The 7,548-nt window shown below is 43.4% G+C and overlaps 1 long non-coding RNA gene across 1 annotated transcript; it reads right to left on the reverse strand.

Annotated features, from left to right (window-relative positions):
• Window positions 1–2,431: 2,431 nt before the first annotated feature.
• On the reverse strand, window positions 2,432–7,318 carry LOC111774543 (uncharacterized). The gene is made up of 3 exons (XR_002809534.2): window positions 6,933–7,318; window positions 6,380–6,453; window positions 2,432–5,798 (listed from the first exon to the last, which is right to left on the reverse strand). It is a non-coding gene; the product is annotated as an uncharacterized lncRNA (long non-coding RNA).
• Between the last annotated feature and the right edge of the window lie 230 nt (window positions 7,319–7,548).

A 7,548-nucleotide genomic window follows, 5' to 3' on the forward strand; every position in this document is an offset into this window, starting at 1 on the left:
ATTGCCTGGACCTTTGGTGTGTGTAATTCATGATATGTCCTCTGAGGGGTGAGAGTTTACTGGGATTGGAAAGTCTTATGGTTAGTCTCTGTATCCCGAGTCTGGAACTGAAGAGGGTCTTTGCCTCTCCAGGAGTAAATGTCTGAGGTCCCGAGACTGAGCACCTGTGTGAACAGGGCCAGGCTGTGGGTGGATACGACTCCTTATAGAACTCCAGCTCTATTCTCTAGCACATAATGGTATCTTCCAAGAAAACTCTTTGAATGAAAAATATTTCACTCTCGGTAGGACCATGTGAAATATGGCATTGTCACTTCCCAGTGCCCATATGTAGCTGTAGATCCCTCAGCCCAAGGTCTCAGTGAGCCTTGTTGAGGCTCTCTAATACTGCCTGTGTCGGGTAGTGTCATTCCCACACTCGACTAGAAATTCAGGTTGTCACCATTTGGGGGCACTGTTAAGAACTCATTCAAAAAACGTTTGTTCAGAATGTACAGGAATGACAGCAGCGTTAGTGACAAGCTCGCAGATTCGAAGGCAGGTCTTGATACGTTCTCTGTGGGTGAGCCACTGGGACTCCTAACTTGAACTCAGATGTTTCCTCAGATGGATCTAGAGCCTTCTCCCAAATTGCCTCCGAGCTCTGATCCTGGTTACTGTGTCCACAGACTCGAGTTTGCCATTAGCTTTTGCTCCGCTTCTCAATTCCATGGCATCTATCGACTTCACTGAAATTCTAAATTTTCTTAAACCTGAAAGCAGTGGACACTTGCGGCTGACATTGCTGGTGAGACTTCATTTCTCATAAGTCTCTTGCGTGATACTGTTTCCATATAGCTGTTTCCCTTGAGGAAAAGGTGTTTCTCTTATCAGAACTCATGATCAGCCAGCAGAGATCTCAGTAGAAGCCGTTTCAACACACACAATGTCTGAAAAGACTAGAATGACCTCTTGAGGCAAAGCCACCAGGAGCTTCCGACCAGTGTTATGATCTAAAGTAATATTGTAGCAACTCTATTTGTTGACTGAGTGTTCTATGCCACTGACCTTATTTAAGACTTAAGGTTTAAAGCAGGGAAAACAAACATTTAGTGCTCAACTATTAGAGAAAGTAAGATGACAGCCCCCCTTTTACTAACCGCTCTCCTTAAGTCACTTTTTTCCCTTTTTGATAGAGTTCCAAGCCACAGCTGATAGTGTTTGCTCAGGCAGTAAGAGCTTCTAGGCCAAGGGAGTAGGGAGTCTGAGGTTTTGAGCTGGGTATCATCAGGACTTTTTTGGAGGTCTGGGTTCTTTCCCCAAGAACCTGGGGAAACAGTATGTAGACACCGGATTGAGGGGCCACTGATGACAGGAGTCCTTCTGGTGGCACAGGTCTTGGATCTGTGGGACCTAGTGTTGTCTGACAGTTTGATGCTTGAACTAAAAGCACCAAAGACCATGTTAATGCAAAGCTGTGTCTATGAGCCCACCTTGGAGATCTGAACTGTCTCCGAGACCTACACAACTCCAGGGAGTTCTTAATTTTATCCTTGACAATCTGGGAGTCGAAGAGTTATGTGACAAATCCACACCAGAATCCTCATCTGGCCACTTTGTATTTATCCAAGCAACTATGTAACACAGAAGTGGCAGTAGAAAGAATTAACGTTGGTAAGAAGTTGGTGAAAGAACAAAGTTTCAGTTACACAGGATGAATACATTTTTGAGATCTAAGGTACAGCTTAATGACTATAGTTAGCAGACTAGAAATATTCTTAATGACTGGGGGCGACCTCCATGAAGGATTTTTCAGAAAATATTCCTAAGTTAAAAGACACATTTAAACTTCTCCTGGCAACAATGGAGTAAGAGAGGCCAGATTTATCCTCCCACCTGAAACAAAAGCTGGATAAAGCAAGAATTTTCAGACACTTGTTATCAAGAGTACAGACTGTGATCCCTAAGAGGGGAAATAAAGTGACCCCTACAACCCGCCCTCCCCCAGTTTATTATCCTGGAGTGGCTGTATCAAAGCAGATTTCAGAGCAAGAAATATTACCAGGTGTAAAGAAAATCCTTCCATAATGATAAAAGATTAATTTATTGAGAAGACGTAACAATTCTAAATGTTTATATACCTAACTATAAATCTAGTATAGTCAAAGAAGTCTAGTATTGGCTTCAAGAAAAAGAAATAGATCAATGGGACAGAGTCTAGAAATAGACACACAATGGAGGTCAAGAGAATTGTTTTTAAACAAGGGAGCGAAGCTAACTCAATAGAGAAGGATAGTCTTTTCAACAAGTGTTGCTGGAACAATTGAATGCCCACACGCAAAAGAACCTTGATCTATACTTTATATATAAAAATTAACTCCAAATGGATCAGAGACCTAAGTATCAAACCATAGAACTTCTAGAAAACATCAGACATCTTTGATCTTGGATGAGGCAAAGACTTTTTTTATTGCAGTAACGTTGGTTTATAACATTATATAAATTTCAGGTGTACATCATATTTCATTTCCTGTATAGGTTACATCATGTTCACCACCCAAAGACTAATTACAATCCATCACCACATGTGAGGTAAAGATTTCTTAGGTAAGTGATCAGACACGTAATTCATAAAACAAGATTGCACGTCATCAAAATTAAGAACTGTTCTTTGAAAGACAACAAGAATGAAAAGCCACGTTCTGGGGGAGAACACTTGCCAATTATGTCTGATAAAGGACTGGTATCAAAACTGTACAAAGAACTCGCAAAGCAAAACAATGCCACTCAAAGACTCAGACACTAGCCAGCGATTTGCTCAAGGTTTCCCAAAGTCATGCCTGCTTCACTTGCATTGGTGTCAGTCTTCAGCCCTAGGCTTGATGACCACTCGATGCGATTGGTCTCCAGCCTCATATAAAGGGAATTACGATGGATGATAAAGGTGTGGATCTTAGTTTCTGCTCAGCCATTTACAGTCTTGAGGTTGTGCTGTCTAGCCCAGGTCTGGAACTGAACTGCCCACTAGATGGGCATTTGCCTGTCTTGCCCACTCTCTGGGGATTGATGCTACGAGGTGCCATCTGGGAATGGTGAAATTCTTTGGCATGACTCTGGCTAATGGGACGGTCAACTGACCTCATGATCTGAGGTGGTGTGAGAAAGAAGGAAAGACTCAGATTCTAAAGCACTTGGGGTCTTTGGCCTCAAACCCAACACAATTCACTTGAAAACTGGGTGAACTTGAAGATCTACACTAGATCTTTGAGTGTGACCATTGCAATAGGCAGGACTGTCATTCAGTATGCCACCCTAGGCAGAAAAACCAGAGCAAAATGTTGCCCTCTATTTGAGCTTTTTTCTAAAGGTTTTATCTCCTAGATAATGTAACCCAATTGGTAACTTTGACCTTAGCCAATTCATAAGACTTCCATGCCTTGATCTTTCCCCTATGTCACTCCCTAGTTAATTAACACTTAATGAGCTACTCAGTGGGTATGCAGTAAACAATGGTGCAAAAGACCAAGTCAGTTATGAATTGACTTCTATACTGCAATAAAAATACTGTAAATAATGTTATAGTAAATGGAAATAACACCAACACATTTCAACGTAAAAGCTTTGAGCTTCCCTGTCAGAGGGAAACCCTAAGAAGACAATTGTACATGTACTTAATGCATATAACTAGTGGTAATGTCATGCTAGGGGCAATTCTGACTAACAGTGACTTAGAATTCTTACTCTCAAATTTGGAGAGTTGGGATACACTTATTTGCCCCTCATCACATGTTTCCAAGCCAGTCCATCACTAAAGAATTTTTGCAACAAGTTGAACCTCTAAGGTCAGAGCAGCTAATGACGGGCAGAGAACTAGTGTTTGTCTACAAGAATGTTGTATTAAATAACCTGGTAGCCTTCAGTGCTGGTTAAGCACCTCACCTTCTACACAATGAGCATAAAGGAGGGGCAAATTGTACATTTTGGGGCATCCTAATGGTATTAAGAGCATGAGAGAAGAGAAATGTGCAAATGATACGGACAAGGGATTTTCAAAAGAGTGCAAATGGACAGCCAACACTGGCAAATAGGGAAATGCATGTTTTCACATAAGGAAAACTTGAGACACATTACTGTCGTTGTGGTCAAATCCAGCGTTGGCAAGGATGTGCTGGCAAGCATCTTGGACGAAGGGAGTATGGGGGAAACATGCTTGCCCTTAAAAAAAGTAATAGTAGCAAATCTCACTTCATTTTGGAAATGGACACTGGTGTCTTCACATCATATACACTTGTCCAAACTCATGTGGTCCTTGAAGATTGAAACATTCCCCTTTTTCTGGGTCAAAATCAGGTACCTTTCTGTTGGGAGTCCCCAGGACCACACCCGGTTGCAGTGACTTACTAGGATGCTCATGTGACTCTGCATATAGTTGTACTCGTGGCTATTTACAACAACAAAAGGATACAGAGCATAATCGGCAAAGAGAAAAGGCGCATAGGTCAAAGTCTGGAGGAAACGAGGTACAAGCTTCCGAACGTCCTCTCGCAGTGGAGTCAGGCAGGATGGGCCTAATTCCCCTGTCAATAAGTTGTGACAACAAGGGTGAGATGAGTTCCACCAGGGAAGCTCTTTAGAGACTCAGTGCCTAGGATTTTTATTGGGGTCTGCTCACATAGCTACCTTCTGCTTAGCACATACCCAAATTCCAGACTTCCCAAAGAAAAACATGTGTTCAGGATACACCGCAGTGTTTGCACAAACAGTTAAGAATGGCTCACTGTGCCCAATCAGGGAATGGGAGGCATTCTCCCAAACTCCAAGTTCCCAAACGGCAGCCGGTGGTCGGCCTCGCGAGCTGGCCCTTCTCAGGAGAGCTGTCTCAGGCCTGCTGTGTCAACTCTCTTCTGTACACCTCCCTCTCTGGATTGGGCAATTTCCCTTGTCTGCATCCTTGGAGTCTTGGTGTTGCTGAGAAAATCTGTCCATTGTGAAACTTGTCTTCTGGGAGCATTGACCGATCCATTGAGATTCTGGATTCTACATATGAAATCCCACAGGACCCCATTGTAGCAGTTGCCAGGGTCCGAGAATTGTGGTTGGTATTTAACTTTGCGGCCTAAGTTGTCAAGGAAATTCCTCCAAAACTCCTTCTCTAGAGAGGTGTCAACTCAGCTATGAAGTCACGCTGTGGGGAAGGGGCAAAAGGACTCGGCCACACAACGTGAAGTGGCATAAAATATCTCGGCAGAGCTCTCGAGTTCTAGCAAAGCATTATGTGGATAGCAGAGCCCGAATGGATCAGGTAAGGGTGGGTGGAGCCAGTCAGTGAGCATGAAGTTAGACTGGAATCATCACTTAGTAACTCAGCGAGTTGGTTCCATGGTGTGATGGAGGGTCAAGAGACATTTTGCTCCTCTTGTTGGGAACAGGCTGAACAATGGATCTGAGAATCGAAGACTATAAACCTGTGAAGACGTGATTATGGAAGGAGATTCTCTACATTGGCGCTTTCATATGAATATTGCCTCTGTATCTGCTTATATGCAAGTCCTATGAGTACGCAGACCACCACTTGGTGCCCTTCCATGGGTACTCCTGGTGGAGATCCTAGTCAGACCAAGGGCTCAGTTCACACATTTGGCTCTTGAGACCTTTCTATAAAGAAATAAGGGAGTCATACCGTTTTTCCGAGAAGTGCCCTTTGAGTTTCCTTGGACAACTGGCTCAAAGAAATGTGAAAGTGACAGTTCTCAGCCTCCAAATTATAGCCATGGAGACTCTGATTTGTTTAGGTCCGGGATCCTTGGCTGTGAATATCTCTGCAAGGACAGACATGTCAATATACTTCTCACACTCCTTCTTACCTTTAGAGATGGGAACTCACTCCTCCAAGTACTAAAGCCTCTAGTCCTGAGCTCTAGATCCCAGAGAGAGCAAATTGCTCCTCTTTAAACCCGGTTCTGCTCAATATCTTTAGAATCTGCTCTCTTCACTGCTACCCATGTTCTCTTAGATGTAGGTCTGTGTCCCAGAATTTCCAGAGTGGACCTGGAAATTCTTGCCCCAGCTGCTTCATGCACAAACAGAAGCCCGCCAAGCTCACTGAACCCACAAAGGAAAGGAAGCATTGTACAGGACTCTAGTTAATGTCTAGGAAACAGGAATGGCTCCTAGGTGCCAAGAGAACTGAGTTCCTAGCATCCCGGCTTGGTTCTTCACTGGGAGGGTTACCCTTCCCATGGGCACCTAGTTCTGACGTTACCCAGGAAAGTCCCCTCCACCCCCAGGCAGCAGCGTCAAATCCTAGAGACTATGTACATGGGTTCTGTTCACCGGCCTTCAAGAAGTCAGACTTTTCTCACTGAGCACCCAAGAGAACAGCTAACAAAACGATCCTCACTTCAACAGCCCTCGGACCAAGGAGGTTTCTCAGGCTTGAATGATCCTCTTCTGATCCACAGTTAGGGGCAAAGCCTATGATGAAGAGAAAGGTGATGGTATGTAAAATTACTTCAATGTGGTTTCTATATGTGTCAAGTGTGTTTAAATTTACAGGCACATCGTCCAATTCTAACCAATTTCTGAAAGCGTTGGCATGCAGGCTCCTAACCAGAACTATCATCCAATATTTTAAATTGAAAAACAACACATTCCCAGCCAAGCCAAAACCCCAGCCAATTTCCCCATATATCATTAAAACCCTTTAAAGTCTGTGATAATCTACCAAGGACTTTGGAACAAAATAAGCATTTCAAATACCATTTCCCTAATTAACATTTAATGAGCTTCTTACTGGGTATGTGTGTACAGTAAATGTGCCATCAAGTCATTTATGAATTGACTTCCTTCTATTCTTCAATGAAAATACTGTAATGTTATAGGAAACGCAAATAATACATATTTCAAAGTAAAACTAGGGGCTTCATAGGAGGTAGAATGGAGTGCATACTCACTATTGCCGTGCAGGTGGGTGAAGGAGAATGAGAATTAACTGTTGGAGGAACAGACGGAACAGCCCGTGACCAAGAGTCAACCATGCCTGAAGCCAAGGAACCCAAAAGTGGATAAATATGACCAACCATCTGAAGCCATAGACATAGCGATAGAATGCAGCTCAGAGGGTATCCATTTTAGCCTCCCTTTGCTTATAGCTGTATGATTTGCTTATAGTTGTATGTATAGATGGACGAGGGTACCTTGTGTACCCTTGCAAGTGAGTGATAATGACAAGAGCAGAAACATCCCTTTCAACCTGCACTCACTTTGCAGTTTAAGGATCTGGCACTGACTCGGGCCTCTTTAGTGTCAGGTAGAATGTGTTCCTCACTGGCAATTTCTTGGCTGTCGCCGAGGAGAATGGATTTAGACAATGAAACGTTGAGTGGTCAGCACCATTTGGAATTCCGTGGTCTCAAGAATTCTTATAGGGATGGTAGAATTCTCCACAAGTGGAGGGATAGACAGTCCTCACTTTAAGGATGATAGGCTTTGATTTCTGTGTTCTAATGCGAGGAGGTAGAGGGTACAAGGACTTCAGACTCTGGCCAACCCTCCATTCAGTGCAGTGGA

Source organism: Equus caballus, chromosome 8 (assembly GCF_041296265.1).
Source record: "Equus caballus isolate H_3958 breed thoroughbred chromosome 8, TB-T2T, whole genome shotgun sequence".
NCBI classification, from domain to species: Eukaryota; Metazoa; Chordata; class Mammalia; order Perissodactyla; family Equidae; genus Equus; species Equus caballus.